The 17267-nt window shown below is 50.6% G+C and overlaps 1 pseudogene; it reads right to left on the bottom strand.

Annotated features, from left to right (window-relative positions):
• LOC107531487 (ribosome biogenesis protein NOP53 pseudogene) overlaps window positions 1–14432 on the bottom strand; it is a 136016-nt pseudogene extending 121584 nt beyond the window's left edge.
• Window positions 14433–17267: the final 2835 nt, after the last annotated feature.

Genomic DNA, 17267 nt, shown 5'->3' with positions numbered 1-17267 from the left:
AATTTTTTACAGCCATTTCTCTCCTTTACCCCATCCCATCTCCTCCCTCCCTCACCCCCAGACCCAGGACCCCTGTTCCAGTCCTGGAATGCAGAGGTCCTGATGGGGGAGGGGACACTGCCCCCAGAGGCCACTGCGGGAAGGTGCACTCCAGGGGCTGAACCCTCGCTCCCCCAGGGCAAGTGCAGCCCAGAACCTGCCTTGGGTAGAGTCCCCTCTGTTGGCTGGAGCGTGGAGGACGCTGGCTGGGCTGCGAGCCAGATGCTTAGCCCGCACCCACCCCCACCCCCACCCCCACCCCCACCCTCCCCTCCCTCCTCTGGGCGGGCCACCACGCTGGGACCTCAGCCCACAGCCCTGCTCCTCACAGGGCTCCTGTTTTATTAACCTGCCTGTCGTTGCTCTCGCCACTGAATACGGCCTGTGGGGGGGCTGGCAAGGGCGGGGGGGCTTGGGCTTTGCTGGGGATCACCATGGAAACAGCAGCCCTGGCCAATCAGTGGGCCGGCAGCACAGAGTGCAGCAGGCAGCTCGGTCTCCGAAGCCTCGTGCAGCCGCAGGCTGACTCCTGCCTGACAGGCTCTCGCAGCCCTGCTGAGGGAGAGGAGGAGGGGGCCCCACCCTGGAGGAAGTGGCATAGGCGGGGGGGGGCAGAAGAAGGCGAGAGCTGGGAGGGCAATCCGAGACTCTTGGGGTGGGGATTTGGAGGTTTCACATGGGGAGCCTGAGGAAGGGGGCCAAGTTTCACCCCAGCTCTTGGTCCAAGGCAGGTTTCTTGGCCTGGGCGCTATTGACCTTTGGGCCCAGGTAATTTGTTGTGGGGGCTGCCCTGTGCATTATAAAAGGTTTAGTAGCATCCCTCGCCTCTGCCCACTGGAAGCTAATAGCATCACACACACGCCCCCAACACACCCAGTCATGACCACTACGAATGTCTTTGGATGTTGCCAAATGTCCCATAGGGGACAGACCACTCACGAGGCAATGGTCACCATTCGTGCACCCTGCTCTCTCTGAGCTGGCTTCCCAGAGGAGAAAAAGGGGAGAGGAGTAAGGGGGAAGCAGTGGGGGTGAGGGAGAAAGGGAGAAGGGGAGGGGCAGGAGGGGGCGGAAGAGCCTCTGGAAACAGGGGCCTGGGAGAGAGGCACCCCAAGGGACACTCGAGCTCAAGGATAAATAAATAAGGCGAGAGCTCTAAATGCTTTTCCTTCTTGGAGTTCCTTCTACCCGCTCCACCCTCTGGCCTCCCCCAGCTCCAGGAATCCTCTTCTGCCTCAGGCTCTTGGGAGACACCATACCCAAGAAGCCTTCCCTGATTCTCTCATCAGGTTGGTTTTTCTTTGCTCCAAGACACTTTGCTTCTGCCGCCATGCTAGCACTCCGCATGGTTCACTCTAATCACAATAGTGCCCTTTATTGGGTTTCCTACGTGTCAGACGCTGCACTAACGGCTTTACCCACGCTTTCTCATTTAATACTCCCCGCAGCTCCATGAGCTAGGTAAAGATGAGGCAAGGGAGGCTCAAGATCAGAAACTTGTCTGAAGGGGGACTGAAACACAGGTTTTCACAACTCTGGTGTGGCATTTCTGCCCTCCACTGTACATTCTGTCGGAGTCCATCTCCCCCGTTACATTCGGCTCCCTTGCAATGCCCAGTGCAGTGCTGCTGAGCTGTAGGCGCTTGAGAGCTGTTTGGAATTGGCTGGTGCTTCTAGAAAGGTCTGAGTGGGCGGCTGGACATCAAGTATGAGAAGGCTGGGACTGAACTGGCAGCTGCAGCATGTTAGGTGCCACCTAGAGGCCCTTGGGTTTCCCTGGGGCCTGAATTAGCTGGGCCAACCCCATGAAAAGCAAATGCTATTGAAGCCACACCACAGCCACACTTCCTCACCCTGCCACCTTGGGTCTCAGAACTGGCCTGTGCCTCACTCCACATGGATGCTGGGCATCCCCCCCCCCCCCCCCCGCTGGTGACCAGAGAGGGTCATGGTGGTGGGTGGTGGCAGTGATTGTGCAGTTGGAGAGCTCACACAGCCTGCTGGGCTTCTCTCTGAGCCATTTCCAGGCTTTAAGGCCCTCCTTGGGAAATTGGAGCCAGAAGCCCCAGGTAACAGCGTCATTGTGGAGCCTGGCCCCTAACCCAGGCCTAGAAGACAAAGCAAAGCCCCTGCTCCCCGCCCCACTCCTCTCCCTTCTGCCCTATTTGAAGGGGGTAAGTGTTGGCAGAGGAATTCCATCATAGCCTCCTCCACAGTGTAGATCCCACCCCCAACCCTGCCTTACACTCAGCAAGAGAGGGTTTGAGGCTGAGGGGTGTCTGCCAGGAAGCTTCTCATGATGCCGTTTCCTTCTCAGGTTAGGGTTTTGATCTGGAATCCAGAAGCTGGAGTCCCAAGGGGCTCACATCAAAAGTGCTCCCCTACCCCAGATACACACATGCCATCCACCTCCCCCAGGAACACTCACGCACCTCAGCTTTGAAGTCAGGCTGCTGTTCCCATGGCAACCCCATCCCAGGCTGCCCTGCCCAGCATTTGCCTCCACCTGCCTTTTTCCCCCCTGAGCCCATATCACCTTCATTCATAGAACAAGAACCGCTCAATGTGGGAAAAGTGGGCACAGCTTCCCCCTAGCTCTCCCTCTCCCCCATGCTCCCTTTTCTCTCTCCTCTCATTCGATGGTGATTCAGGAATCAGAGAGAGAAATGGCTGAAAGAGTAGGAGTGCTGGTAGAAATAGGGCTGGACCAGGGTGGATGGAGGGGTAGGATAGAAATGGAAAGGAGCCATGGCTCAGTGTCCCTCCCAACCTGTGGGACCCCAAGGCTCGGGCCTCTGCTCCTCCCATTCCCAGCTCTGTCTCAGCTCATGGATCTGTGTGCCTTCCAGCTCCAGCTCTGAAGATCCAGGGCCCAGACTGGTTTCTTGATGGGCCCAAGACCTCAGAGCATAATAGGGCCTGGTCCCAGCCTCTAGGCTCAGGTTTTCTCTCCAGGATGAGCCAAACTGTAGCTCAGCTCTGGAACTCAGCCCGGGAACACCGAGGCTGCTCCTCACCCTGACCCTGATGCCCCTTCTGGATAAGACACTGCCTTGCAGAAGCTGTTGGTGGATAGTGGTAGTAGTGGTGGTAGGGTGCTCCAATTTACAGTGGGATTATGGGAAGGGCTAGAGGGGAGTCCAGATCCCAGCCCTGGTAAAACAATGCACCTCCCCAGGCTGGCAGAAGGAAACTTGGCTTTCTGGCATTGGCAGGTGCTGTTAGAAAGTCAGGAGAGGCCTGCTCAGAGTAGCCATCAGTCCCATCTCTGCAGGAGGCCCTGAGCAAGTCAGCAACTCAGCTTCAGAATCAACCAGCCTGGGTTTGAATTATAATACCCTAATTTATTCACAGTGTGATGCTTACCTTCTCTGAGCTTTGATTTCCTTACCTAAACAGCAGATGGTAATTCTATACAGGTCCATGGCTAACATCCATGAGCCATCCCTTCCAGACACACTGTTTTAGATGCATTATCTCTCTTAATTCTCATAACAGCCCAGTGAAGAAGATAGATATTATCATTATGTTTCTTCTGCAGAGGGGAAACTGAGGCTCAGAGACATTAAGGTGAGTCAGCTAGTGGGAGAGCTGGGCTTTTAATCCAGGCCACATGAGCTAATGTAGGCAATAAATTGGGATATTCTCATGAGTGAGGATCTATTGCGGTAGGCAGTTAAACAGACATGAGCAGAGCAAGGACAATGGGCCAGGTACAGAAGGTCACCAGAGCAGAAACAGGGACCTCACCCCCAGGGTAACCTTACCTCCCCTAGCATATTGTTGATCATCTGGTTTGGGCCCCTTGACCTTTCCTCCCTAAAGATAACATCTAGGCCTCAGTCGTATTTCAGCTCCAGGCTCAGAAAAGCAGCAAAACCAGAAAAACCTCAGCCATGGCTAGCTCAGGACCAGCTGCATTGACTAATGACCCCTCTGCCCTGGTGCTGACCAATCAGTGGAGACCAGACCCTGAAAGGGCACACCTGGAAAACTGATGAATATTCTGCTAAAACCCTCCCCTGAGACTTCAAGAGAGAGATAAAAACCTTCAAGACAAAGGACGCAGTGGGAGCTCTTCCTCTGGGGAACACATCCACACCTTCCCTTTCCCCTCCCCCCTCTTCCCCCCCCTCCCCCAGGCATTCATCTCCTAAACTCTAAGGAACCCCATGAGACTTGCAACCAGGGGAGCAATGGGCAGTGGCAGCTGGTCCCAGGATAACCCCCTGAACCTGTCTCCAAGGCCCCCTTTTCTCTGACTTCCTAGTGAGCCAGAGCAGCCCAGCCCAGGCCCTCCTGTTGCTTCTTCTATGCTAGGCCCTTCCTTGTTTTACTGTCCTGGGTGTACTTTTGCTGTGGCCAATAAATTCTTGCTTGCTTTGCTGCACTTTGTCTCTTGATTGACTTTTCTCCTTCCAAAAGACAAGAACTGAGGTCTGATCTTCTGGCCGGTAACACTATGGCTAAAACTGGGGCTGCATCTCTCACATCCTTCATTCTGAAGATGCCCAGCCTCCTCTAGCAACCAACGGTGCACTGCTGGGCAAGACTCTGGGGATGGGGGGGACCCAAATTTGGTGAGGTTGAAAATGTGGTAGGTATAGGAGGGGAGACTAGCTTAGGTCCAAGGAATGTCTGAACTGGTAGGGTTGTGATGTCATCTCTAGGCCAACCCATCTGTGGAAACAGAGCAAGAAGGTAAGGCCTCAAGGAGAAAGTGACTTGGTTAATGGACAGCTCTACCCCTTCTCCCCATCACATGCAGCCTTCAGAAAACAGGTCAAGGTCAGGGGAGGCTTAGAATCCACTGACGGGTGGGGAGGGGGAGGAGGGGTGTAATTCTTTCTACTTGGGAGGCTGACCTGGAACTCAAACCCACCCAACCAGACCAGCAGCTTTCCTGCCTCCCTGTGGCCCATCCCAACTCCTCCAGCTTCCATCCTTCCCTGCAAAAGTCCCACATTCCTCAGTAACCCTCCCCTACGAGAACATCTGAACACTGGGGCCTAACCATCCCCCCTTACCCCCCACCTTGAGTGAATATGCCGAACAAACAGTATTGTTCCCCATACAATGGACACAAAGAACTTGGGAATTCACAAAATGGTCCTGAATTTCAGCTTCCTTCCCCTCCAAGCCCTGGAGAGATCCATTGTCTAGAAACTGTACTTAAAATATTCACCATCGCTCCAGCTGGGAAGCCACTTAAGACACTCTGAAGAGCCTCCCCCCACACCACTCTCGGTCCCTCCTTCCCTGGTCCTTTCAGAGCAAAGCAGGGAGGAGGGGGAAGAACTGGGGCCAAGAATGAAGCTAGAAATGACCCTGCTGGTGCCTGGGGCCCCCATTTTACAGTGAGAAGAATTGACTAACAGTGGGGTTGAGAGACCTGACCTGCTAGTAGAGCCCTAATCACAGTACCTTGGCACTGAAATGAAGACTTCAGGACCCCAATCTCTTTTCTGTCTGCTTACAGACATCCAAGGACAGAGAGCTAACCACCTTATAAGGCACCTGTTTTCACTCCTGAAACTTCTCACTATTATAAAACCTTCCTTAGAAGGATCCCTATGTAGATCCCAATAATAGCCCAGCCCTTCACTTTCTGCCTCCCATATTAACTTAGTCTTCCTCTGGACCTCACAGGCCTTCTGGAATCTGAAGGCTTCCATTATAGTCCCCCTGAGGCTTTCTTTCTCCAGGGCTGAACAGAGCTGCCCTCTTTGCCTGGGTCCCATTAGTTTGTGGTTTTGAGTCCCTTCCCCATCCTATTCCCCTCCTCTGTGCTGCCTGGTATGTCACTGGGACTCTTAGTAGAGCTGACCCCAGCATCCATAAGTATTTATAGCTATTAACTCAGTAAGTGTTTATTAAGTGCCTTCCAGGTACCAGGCACTGTCTAACAGCTGGGCCTATAGACAAGATCCCAGTTCCCCTGAGGTTTATAATTCTGGTGGGGAAGTCAGATACTAATATCAGATAAGCACAAAAATTAATACGTAATTACTAAGTGAGATAAGGGATCTGACTGAAGGAACTTGGTAATATGAAAGTATCTAACAAAGGAAACTGATATAGTGTGGGAGGGAGAGGGGTGGACCACCCTAAACTACCTGACATCGAAAGGATATAGGCTTTAACTAGAGAAAGAGGGTAGGGAACAGCATTCAAGGTGGTGGGAACAGACTGTGCAAAGGCCCTATGGTGGAAGGGAGCTCAAGGAACTGAAGGAGCCAGTGGAGTGTAGAGGTGGGGTTGTAGTCCTCAGTGAGGAGTTGAGCTTAATTCTAAGAGAAATGGAAAGATACAAAGGTGTATATGCAATAAGAGCTGATTGAAATTTGCTTCAAAAAGACAGATCCCAGAAGTGGCTGTCCCACAACAGTTCTGAGCTTTTGTATACTTGCTGTTCCCCCTGCCTGGGATACTCTGTTCCCAGGTTTTACTGGGGCTGAACTGTTCTCATCAATCAGGGCTTTGCCCAACCCACCCAGCCTAAAGGAGCTCCCACTACCTGCCCTGTTACTCTCTATCCCTTTATTTTTTTTTAATTTTTAAAAAATATCTCTTTATTGATTTCACAGAGAGGAAAGGAGAGGGGGAGAGAGAGAGAAATATCAATGCTGAGAGAGTCATTGATTGGCCACCTCCTGCACGCCCCCTGGGGATCAGGCCCGCAACCCGGGCATGTGCCCTGACCAGGAATCGAACCACTATCGCCTGGATCCTAGGTTGATGCTCAACCACTGATCCACAGCCGGCTGGGCTATCCCTTTATTTTTTATAGCACTTTCACAATCTGAAATTGAATTATTTATTTCTTTGCATGTTTATTCTTGCTCTCTGCTCTCACTGAGAAAATAAGAAAAGAAGTTCTATGTGGGCAGGAATTTTTTCTGTCTTAGTGACTTCTGCATTATAACATTGACATAGTGCTGGCACATAGTAGGTGCTCAATAAATAATAAATGGACAAACGAATGAATTACTGAATGTACTCCAAGATAAAAGGACCAGTATTTACCGACTAATACACATAAATAAATGTATAGATATTTATGACCAAGTACATATGTGCCCCAAGTCACACAGAGATGCCCCTCACTTACACGGACCACCTCTCAAGGGGCCTTTTAGACAATCGAGAGTCATGGCCTGTACAGTTCATTGCACTAGTTCAGCTAATCAATACCCACCCCTCTGGCTGGACGAAGACCTGTACAGGAAGGCATGTCTGAGGTCAGCTGTTGATTAATCAAAGATGAGGGTGGAATTTTAAGTGCCCTATGGGAAGGGCAATAGAAAGAGTTCCATCCAAGTGGCCTGAAAGAAGTAGAGCCTTTCCCAGGCTCCATCTTCCCCACTCCGCACCTTACTCCCAACCCCACACCTTCCTACCCAGCCCACCTCCCATTGTCCCCTAGTCCTATTCTCCTGGGAGTGGTTGAACCAGGCATTGTGTGGGGGCTAGAGTAATGAGATTAGAATTTAGTGGGATTTACAGAGGTTTGGGAATTTAATGGTTGGGCAACTTTTTAAAGTATTTACTGACTTACTGAGTACCTCCTAAGTGTAAGACCATGGCTAGAGACTGCCACACGCATTCATAGTAGCTGCTTCAGGGCAGGTTGTGAAAAATGATTTAGGTGCAAACCTTAGGAGTAGAAACTTTGTGTTCCCAAACTACACATGGGCTGGGGTAGGTGTGGGGGGCACAGTTAATTCCTAGTTGGAGAGCACTGGAATAGCTTATTGCAGTATTATTTAAAATAAAGACCACACTGATTGTGTACTTACTACATGTTAGGCCCTTTTCACATGGGTTTCTCTCCTAATCATCACTATAAACCCGTGTGTATGTGATTGCTATTATCATCCCATTTACAGATGGGAAGACTGAGGCTCAGGGTGGTTAAGCAACTTGCTCCACTTTTCAACCTCTATTAACCGGCAGAGTGGATTTTTAAGCTCAAGAGGAGGGTCCAGACCCCTGCTCTTAACCAGAATGGTGGTCATAGCTATGTCTGAAGCAAAGGTAGGACTTATGGGGGGGCAGATGGAAGTCCATTCTAGGAGGTCACAGCTTGCGAAAAAGCTGATAGGCAATGCTGCCAGGTCTGCCTGATTTTTAGTAGTCTGCCATGACTAAGTAACCACTTGAGGTAAAGCTGACCTAGGTCTGCCTGTTTTTAAAAGTCTCTGGCAGCCTGAAATCCTGGGAAATTTTTAAAAAGATAGAAAAGTGAGCTATGGCAGATTTTTTCCTCTCTCTGGCTTTTAGCAGATTAGCCCCAGGATGGATTCCTGCCCTAGGTATGCCTTTCTCTAGTCCCCCAAACAGAACTTTATGCAATAGCCAACATGGAGGTTGGGGGGACAGTACTTCAGATGAACTGGTCTTCTCCCTACCCTGGCTGGGGATGGGGGCCACTTGGGGACACTCTCTGGGCCAAGCTGGTCTTCTGTCCATCTGCATCCCTGCCTCCTGACTCATTTCATTCCAACCAATAGATTCATAGTATGCAAATTTGATGAATAGGCAAAGAAATGATTGGCTCATTTTCCCCTGATGTAATAATGCCACTATTCAAGTAACTCCTATGTACCCCACCCCCATCCCAATTCAGGGCTTTTGATCCTGTTTCTGGCAAGAAACTCCAGCTCCTCTATTTCCCCTTTTCCCATTCTGAGTTAGTGAGCCACTTAAAATAAAAATGCCCAACTCATCCCCCAAGGGGTGGGATGTGTGGAGGACCAGGAAGCCAGCACCCTTAGGCCCAAACTACTGCAGTCCTGCTGGGAGGCCCCACATGCCTCCGCTAGTTGTGACTAGAATCAAATCCAGGGTTGCAGTGCCCATTTATGAAGAGATTTTGCGAGAATCCATGTCCAAAGGCTTCCTGAAACCAAACCCCAGCATATCGGCTGTTCCTTTCAGCCCCTAATTTAGTAATTCTATTGAGAAAAAGAGATTGCGGGTTTTTTTATTTGGTGTGATTTATTCTTTATCATATAAATAATAATAATTTACACAAAGCTCTTCCCCAAACAGAAGAGAATCTGTACATAAAAATAAACAAAAATTAAACTGAGCTGGGCCTGGTGCCCAGAAAACCAGCCAATTCCAAACACAACCAGGGGGAAAATTCTTCCAGGTCCTGGAGCTCTGGGGCCTTGGCTGGAATTCTGGGTGGAGGCTTTGGTCCCTGAAGCCATTGCCTCCTCTTACCTCAATCCTGTACAGGACAATGGCACCCTCTCAGCCAGCACTCATGAAGAGCCAACCAACAGGCTCTTTGGGCTGGGAGGTGGGTGGAATTTGGACCCAAAGGAATAATCAGCTTTTAAAACTCCTGGGCAGTATTGCTTGTTGCTGTTTTCCAGGGACTATAAGAGCTACTGTGGCTAGGAAGATGGGGTACTGGCCAGCACCCAAAGTGGGTGGAAGCTGCCTATAATCCCATCTTTCCCCTGTAGCTCATTAGAGATACAGGTTGGGCAGAATATCCTCTGATCTTCTTTTCTCTTGAAGTTCCAACCCCCTCCCTGGAGGCTTGTTATTTCTATAGATATTGAAAGATGACAAGCAATCTCCTTGGCCATTGATTAATTCCCCTCAACAGACATGTTTTGGCTGTTTGTAATGTCTTTCCCCATCACCCCTCTTATTTCCAGAAAAGTCTCTAAGAGGAAGACTGCCTTCCCACATTCCGGCTTTGTGCCTTTACTTGAGAGGTGTATATATAGCTGGAGGAGATTTAAGCCCTCCTCCCATCCCAAGGCAGGAGTTATATCTGCATTGGTCTCTAGGTTCACAGTCATTTGTGATTAAGGGTTTTGTAGATGGTGAAGGTGATGCTAATAGTTGAAGGTGATGATGGCAGAGATGATGGGGAAGATCAAGAAGAAGGGGAGTGTGCTGGCAATTCAGAGTCTGCCCTGTGTCTGGGGCAATTATCTGGCTTCGAGTGAAATGAAAATGGGAAAAATGATGGACTATGAAGGTGGCAGTGATGACAACCTGATGGTGAAAGCAAGGAACAGGAGAAGGGAAAAGTGAAGGGAAATGTGAGCAGCTGAAGCTTCAGGTGACGAGCAGCAGCATAAGGAGTTAAGAGCCAAGATTCTGGGCCAGACATTCTGGTTTCAAATTATAGCTCTGCTTGTAGGTTGGGTTAGCTATTTAATCTCTCTGAGCCTCAGCCTCCGCATCTGTAAAACGGGGATTGTGACGGTGCCTGCCTCATGGGGTTACCAGGAATGCATGCAAAGTGCTAGCACATGGGAGACACTGTGTAAGGCTGTCGATGGGGGTTACAGCTACATTCAGAATGAGGCCACAAAGAACAGCAGGCAACATTGGAAAGTTTAGCAAATCTTGGTCACTCACTTCATGTGACTCCCCTTGTCTAGGCCTCTGTTGCTTTGCAAGTAAAATAATTGGAGTGGGTAATCTTATTGGGACCTCAAAAATCCCCTTGAGCAGTAAAGCTCTACATGTGTGACTAATACATTGCCTGTGGGAATATCCAGGCCCAGATAAGGCCCTGCAGATCTGGAGGTCCAGGTGTCTATTCAGAGGCCATGCCTGGACCAAGGGTCAAACGGAGGGAGATGATGAGGAGGTTGCATGGACCTCCTTCTAGGGGTAACAGGGAGGTGAGAGGTGAGCTCCTGCCTGGGAGAGGGAGCGCCAGCTGCTCCTCACTCCAAGGCAGCTGCCAGGCCCAAAAGTGCAGCCCTGATGGGGCCACGCTGCAGATCTCAGTTATACTGTGACTGTGGCCATGTTGGCGTCTGCCCCTAAGCACGTGGGGTCCCTAACAGAACCAGCCTTTCCCAGTTGTGATCCTTGTTCACAGTCTCCACCAGTCTCTTCCTTCCCCCTAGGGTCGGAGGACAGCAATGAGAAGCAAAGGTCACCCATGCGCAGTGCCTAATTAAACCTTTACAGGCTCCTCTTGTTTGGACCTTGCTTAAGAAGGTCAGAGCCCTCTAATGCCTCCAGAATCAGAGGCTGCTGGGGAGGAATGGACCACAGGAAGTCCTTCCTCATTCCTGCCCCAGAGGGAGCCCACACTTTGGGCTCATTGGTCCCTGAAACTGAAAGGAGGGGGTTGGGCTTGGCCTTCTGTGTCAGGGACCCTTCACCAGTCCCTCACCTCTCCTCCTGACAAGGTACTGTGGGCTCCCCAGCATCAGCCACTCACCCTCCTGAAGGAGGGAGAGGAGCCCCGCCGTGCCCTGGGGTCTAGTCCTGGAATTGTCACTCACATCCTGTCTATGGTTGTGGCATGATTTTCATCCAGGAGCTGAGGCCTGCCTGGTGGTATCTGCCCTCCAGCCTACCCCTTGGCTCAGTCCCAGTCCAGCTGGGCTCAGTGGGCTACAGGCTGTGTTTGTACATTTGCATTTGGTTGGTGCTTAGAAAACATAATACAAATATTAATAATCCACTTACTATGCGTCAGTCTTTATGCTAGATGTTCCGCATGCATCATCTCGCTGAGTCCTCACTTACAGATGAGGAAACAGACTCAGAGATGTTAGGTCCCTTGTTCAAGGTCATACAGTTGGAAAGCATCAGACTCTAGATTTACAGACCTCCTGCTGCCAGGGCTGTGCCTTTACCCGCTAAGCTATGCACCTCCCACCCGGGTGGGCATGAGGTCCCCTTCCTGACACTCAGTAAACAAGGTGTGCTGAGGACAGTGTGGAAAGCCAAAGAGTGGTCACTCTTGGGCCTCAGATCCACCTGTCCACCATGATCTCCTGTCTACTTGAGACTGTCCAGGGAGCCTCACAAGAAAGCTGAAGCAGAGCCCAGGGCTACCCGACAGCTCCAGGCAGCCGCCAAGTCTCTGCTGAGTCAGCAAACCCCCATCTTTAGGCCCCACCATGAGCTCACTATGAGAACTCCCCCAATATCTTTTAGCCCTCGCCTTCTCCATCAAAGTGACCCTCCAGTCCCTCTCTTCCCTGTTACCTCAGCTACCTCCAGAATGTTCTCTGCAGCACTTCCAGGCTTTCTTCCTCCTGCAGCCCTAGACCTCTATTAGACTGGTCCAGCCTGCCAATATCCCAGTTGGGGTTCTCGTTGGGGTCCCAGCTTCAGACACATTTCTGCATCTTGCCTGTGTTCTATAAATCAAATAAAGACCTGAGTCTCCTGGTGGCTCCTCTGGATCCCCCTCCTCCCTGCAGTTTTTCCCTGCTCACCAGCTGCACAATGCAGTCAGGGGAAGGGAGTGGACCGGCAGAAACCAGCTTGTTTCTGAGGCTGGAAAACAGAACTGTAGGAAATTAACAGGCTGAGAAATGTCTCCTAGGCTCTGTGTTTGTTTTGCGCCCTCAGTCTTTCTCTCTGCAGCTCCCTCCTCTGCCCCTGCCACCTCCATGGGCTCTCTTACCCCCACCACTCAGCGTGGGCGCCTGGGGCTGGGGATTGGGGGGGGGAGCTTTGCAGGAAGGTGCATCTTATTGTGTGTGTGTGCTCCGTGTATGTGTGTCCCTGCTTGTATGTGTTTGTGTGTGTGTGTGTGTGTGTGTGTGTGTATAGGGATGGCAGACCTACCCCTCCTTCCTAGGCAGCTTAGCCAGAAACGCCAGCGGCAGAGACAATTGTGCGGGTAGGGATGCTGAGCGCAGAGCCGGCGGAGCCCGCGGGCAGGCAGAGAAGCACCACACAAGAAATTGATTCCATTAAAAAGTAATCTTAAATTTAATAAAAGTTATGATTTGATTATAGCCACAGAACCTACAGGCAAGAGGGGAAGGGGGTGGATTCTAGTGATGGATAAACAGAAAGAAGAAAAAAAAAGGAAGGGGGAGGGGCAGGAGAGAGAAGATGCTTAGGTTTGGATGGATGAGAGGATGGGAAGACCTGGGGGTGGGGAATGAGACCATTTTCTTTCCCTCAGATGGAAGAAAAAAGCCTGTGGCTCGTTTCCAAAGAGGAAACAGAGTGAGGAGTGCGTGAAGATTCAATGAGCTCTCAGGAGATAGAGCGGCCGGAGGAGGCCAGGGCATGGAGGCAAGGCCTGGGAGAGGTGGCTGTGCACAAGGGGTGGCCCTGAGCCCTGGGAGGTAGGTGAGGAACACATAGCACCAATTTAGCAGTCAGACAGGCGGTCCTGGTTTTAGATTCCAGCGCAGCCTCTTCCTAGTATCCTGATGTAAACTTGCAGACCCTCAGTTTTGTCTTCTGTTAAATGGAGCTATGGAGATAGCACCTATTACACAAGGGGGTCTTAAGGATGAATGACATGCACGTGCAGTACCTGGCAGCTCCTAGGTGCCCAATAAAGAATAGTTCCCTCCCTATTTCTCCCCTACTGGGGGTCATTGCCCCCTCCCATTTATTTGCAAGCAATAGTAAATCCCACTTCTTTCTTTTATTCTTTGTGCAGTGGTGGGACTGAGTGGCCTCCATCTTCTATCTCCACATGGGGAGTCGGTTCTCCTGGGTAGAGTCTCATCCTTTGTCTTTGCTCATCTCTCTACAGCATAAACAGGACATGGGCAAAGCAGGGAAGCCCTTGCTCTAGGACCTGCTCCATTATGGGCTAAGGGACCATTTGGAGAACACATTTCCATGCTCCCCTCCCCCCCGCCCCCGCCTTTTCTCTCCCCCATAGGCATTGAGCTAAACCTCTTCTGACCCCTGAGAAGTGGCCCTGGGGTGAGACTGCTCAGGCCCAGCCCTCAGCCACCATAATCAGCATTTGGCTCTCATGCAAGCCTCCTGTTCATTCCTTCCAACAAGCCTGGGCCCTGTCTCCAGGCCCTGCGGAGGGAGCCAGGGGCCTGCAGGGTCAGCACCAGGACTGGTGAGTGGGGCCTTGGCAGGAAGCCAGGACATCACTGTGAGATGCTAAGTGAGTCAAGAGCCAGAGCTCTCAGCTACCCCCGAGTGCAGGAATTGGGAACCAGGAAATACAGTCATGGTAACAGGAGTCTCCAGAGGACACAAGACATCATTCTAGGGAGGATGTGACCAGTTCTGCCCAGTAATCTCCCCTTCCAGGCTATTTTCAGCAAAGTATCTCCACTGGAATTCATTCCCACCCTTTGGCATATTAAAGACACCTGCTGGTTGGACACATTGAAGAAGCTAGTGGTACCAGTGTCTCATTTTACTGATGGAGAAATTGAGGTCAGAAAGGGAAAGCTATTTCCCTCAGACCACACAGCTTGTGATAAATGGACCTGGGACTGAAAACCAACTATTCAGACTCCAATTACAGAGTTCATTCTCTTACCAGACCCCACAGCCTCCTCATCCAAGCCATCACTCATTGTGACTGCATCTGCTGGCGCCCTTGTCACCACTGCTGTCACCATGCTGCTCAGCTCCACCTCTTTTGACAAAATCACCGGCCGGTTCCCCATCGTTGCAGCCTCTGAGCCCACACACCCCTCCTCCTCCAGGAAGGGCAGCCCAGTCCTGGGTGCTCATGTCCGTGCAGCCTCCAGAAGGAAGAAATGATAGCCCCGAAGGCTGGGGAGGGCACCTAGAGAGAGTGGGGTGCAGTGAGGGGCTCTATGCTAAAGGGCTCTAAGCACTGCTGGGGATCCCACTGGGACTATGGACACAATCTGGCCTTTACCCCGAAAGGATGGCCACCCCACCAGCTTTCCAGGCCCCTTCACGGAACCACCCTTCCCCTAGACTGAGATGAACAGGCCATCTCCAGGCTTGGGGTCTCCAGCAGGGAAGCCCTGCAACGTCCTGCTTGCATGCACACGTGCTGGCTAAGATCTCGCCCACCTCAATCCTGCCTGCTGACGTATTCTTGCTCTGTTCTCTGTGTGGAGAGCGGTCCAGCCACACCCTGAGATAAAATCCAGCCAGTCCTCTCTTTTTCTGTAGGAGGGTCCCCTTCCTCCTCCTCTGCAAAAACTGAGAACATGGAGGACAGTGGCTGGGGTGAAGGATCATTTAGTGAAAGGTCCCCAGTGGCTATGTTCTCAAAAGCAAGTCCTTATGCTTTGCTTGAAATGGTCCTTAGCTCCAAGAAGTGCCTGGGTGACCTTTAGAAGGAGCCACCATGGAGTTCTAACTTCTGCATGACATTCACTAATAAATCACCTTCTCTGACCTCCCAGAGCTGGCCTCCCATGATGAATGCACAAGGGGGTCCAATCAGGGAAAGGGCACTAACATCGGTCAAGAGCCTACTGTGTGCCAGGCCAGTGCTAGAGGCTTGACCTAGAGGATGCCATCTGATTTTTGTAACAGCCTTGTGAGACAGCTCTTATGATCCTACACTTTGCAGTTAAGGAAACAGAAGCTCAGATAGGTTAAGTGACTTATCCAGGATCACACAGGAAGAAGATGGCAGAGCCAGGACTTGAACCTGAACATGTAGACTTTGATTTGAACCCAAACATGGACTTGAAAAGCCCATGTTCTTTCAACCCTGGGTGCCTTTCATCTCTGGTGCAGCCCTAGGGAGGTCTCCTTCACAGGAAAAAGGTCTTCACTGCAACTTGGCAGTATCTTTCAAAATGAAAAATTCATGCACATTTTGAGCCAGCAATCTCTCTTCTAGGAATGAATCCTCAAGAACCACTCCTGCATGTGCACAAGGTGTATTCGGTGTTCACAGCACAAAATGTGTTAGATGTTCTTGTTTGCAACCATAATAAAAGAAACAACTTAATGCCCATCAATAAGAGAGTAGATAAATAAACAGAATTACCATGTAGCTGTAAGAAAGGATGAGGCAGCCCTGGCCGTGTGGCTCAGTTGCTTAGAGCAATGTTCCATACACCAAAAGGTTATTGGTTCGCTTCCTGGTCAGGGCGCATACCTAGGATGCGGGTTTGAGCCCCAGTGGGGGCGTGTATGGGAGGCAACTAATTGATGCTTCTCTCTCACATCGATGTTTCTCTCTCTCTCCCTTCCTCTCTCTCTAAAATCAGTAAAAACATATCCTCTGGTGAAGATTAAAAATAAAGAAAAGAAAGGAGGAGGAAGACCTTAACTGGACTGGCATGGAAAGCTCTTCAAAATAGAGTTAAGGGGAGGGGAATGACAATACTTAAATATTGTACATATTTGTACATATTATATTTTATATGTACATATATTACATATATGTATTTTGTTGGTGTGGTTTCATGTTAAGGCATCAGTTGTTTTCCAGAGGGCAAGTGGGAAAAGGTGGGGAAGGGTAAAGAGGGAATGAACTCCCCAGCCCAGGAACCCACCTCACCACTCCTTACCTTTCTTTAGGGCCATGATCTCTTCTTACCCCTGAGGATTCCCAATGCAGACACCCAGGTTCCTGGGACAAGGGAAGGGAGCTTCTTATCGATGCCAGGCACGGCTTCCTCCTACGGCCCCCACCCCCACCTGGCACTTCCTGTAAGCGGCACAGATGAGGTCTGATGTTGGTGGTCCCAGGAGGACATCTCATCCTCTCCGGGCTGCATCTTGTGATGCACTGGAGCTGTGCAACCTGGACCACGCGTCAGTCAATCTTGTGACTTAGTTCTTCCTTCTCTCTCTTGTTTATCACTAAATTTAGTATCCTGTAAATCGGATGAAGTCTGGGGACATCTGATAAAGAAGGGTTTCCGAGGGTGTGGAGTGCATGTGATGAAAAGGGATTGGTTAAATGTTTTCATTTGTCTTCAAAGATCTGTCTTGGGATGACCTTTACATCAAAGAGCTGTTAGTAGGAACATCCATTGCAACTGGGTGTTGACTGCTAAGATAAACTACAACTGACTGTGCCTTCCTCCCACCCCATGTCGAGGCACACCCTGCACAGACTGGGGGCTCAGATGGACTTCCATCATTACGCAGATAGACAGCCTCCGTAGCAATAGAAAAGCTTTCACCCCACCTCAGATTGGTCTAGAGAATCATCTTTGGTTGTGTGTTCTCTCCAGTAAACTCTGGTATTCCTGTTTCACTGTTGAAATGCCAGTTCAGTTTTCCTAATGGAGCAGCCTCCCCTCCCCCCCAAACCTGCTTTCCCATCAGACTCAGTCTTCATCTCTGAAGTTCTCTCTCTCTCTCCCTCTCTCTCTTTCTCTCTCCTTCTGTTTCTCTAAGTTGACTTAGAGTTTCTTGGATGTTAATTCAACTCAAACAGCCTTAAGCTTTTTGCTCACATAACTGAAAAGCCCAGGGATAGGCCTCAGGAATAGCTGGATCCAGGCACCTAGACGATGTCACCTGGCATCTGTCTCTCTCCAGCTCTTGGCTCTGTT

This window comes from Miniopterus natalensis, chromosome 4 (genome assembly GCF_054644295.1).
Source record: "Miniopterus natalensis isolate mMinNat1 chromosome 4, mMinNat1.hap1, whole genome shotgun sequence".
NCBI lineage: Eukaryota > Metazoa > Chordata > Mammalia > Chiroptera > Miniopteridae > Miniopterus > Miniopterus natalensis.
This window is presented reverse-complemented; position numbering and strand designations above follow the sequence as displayed.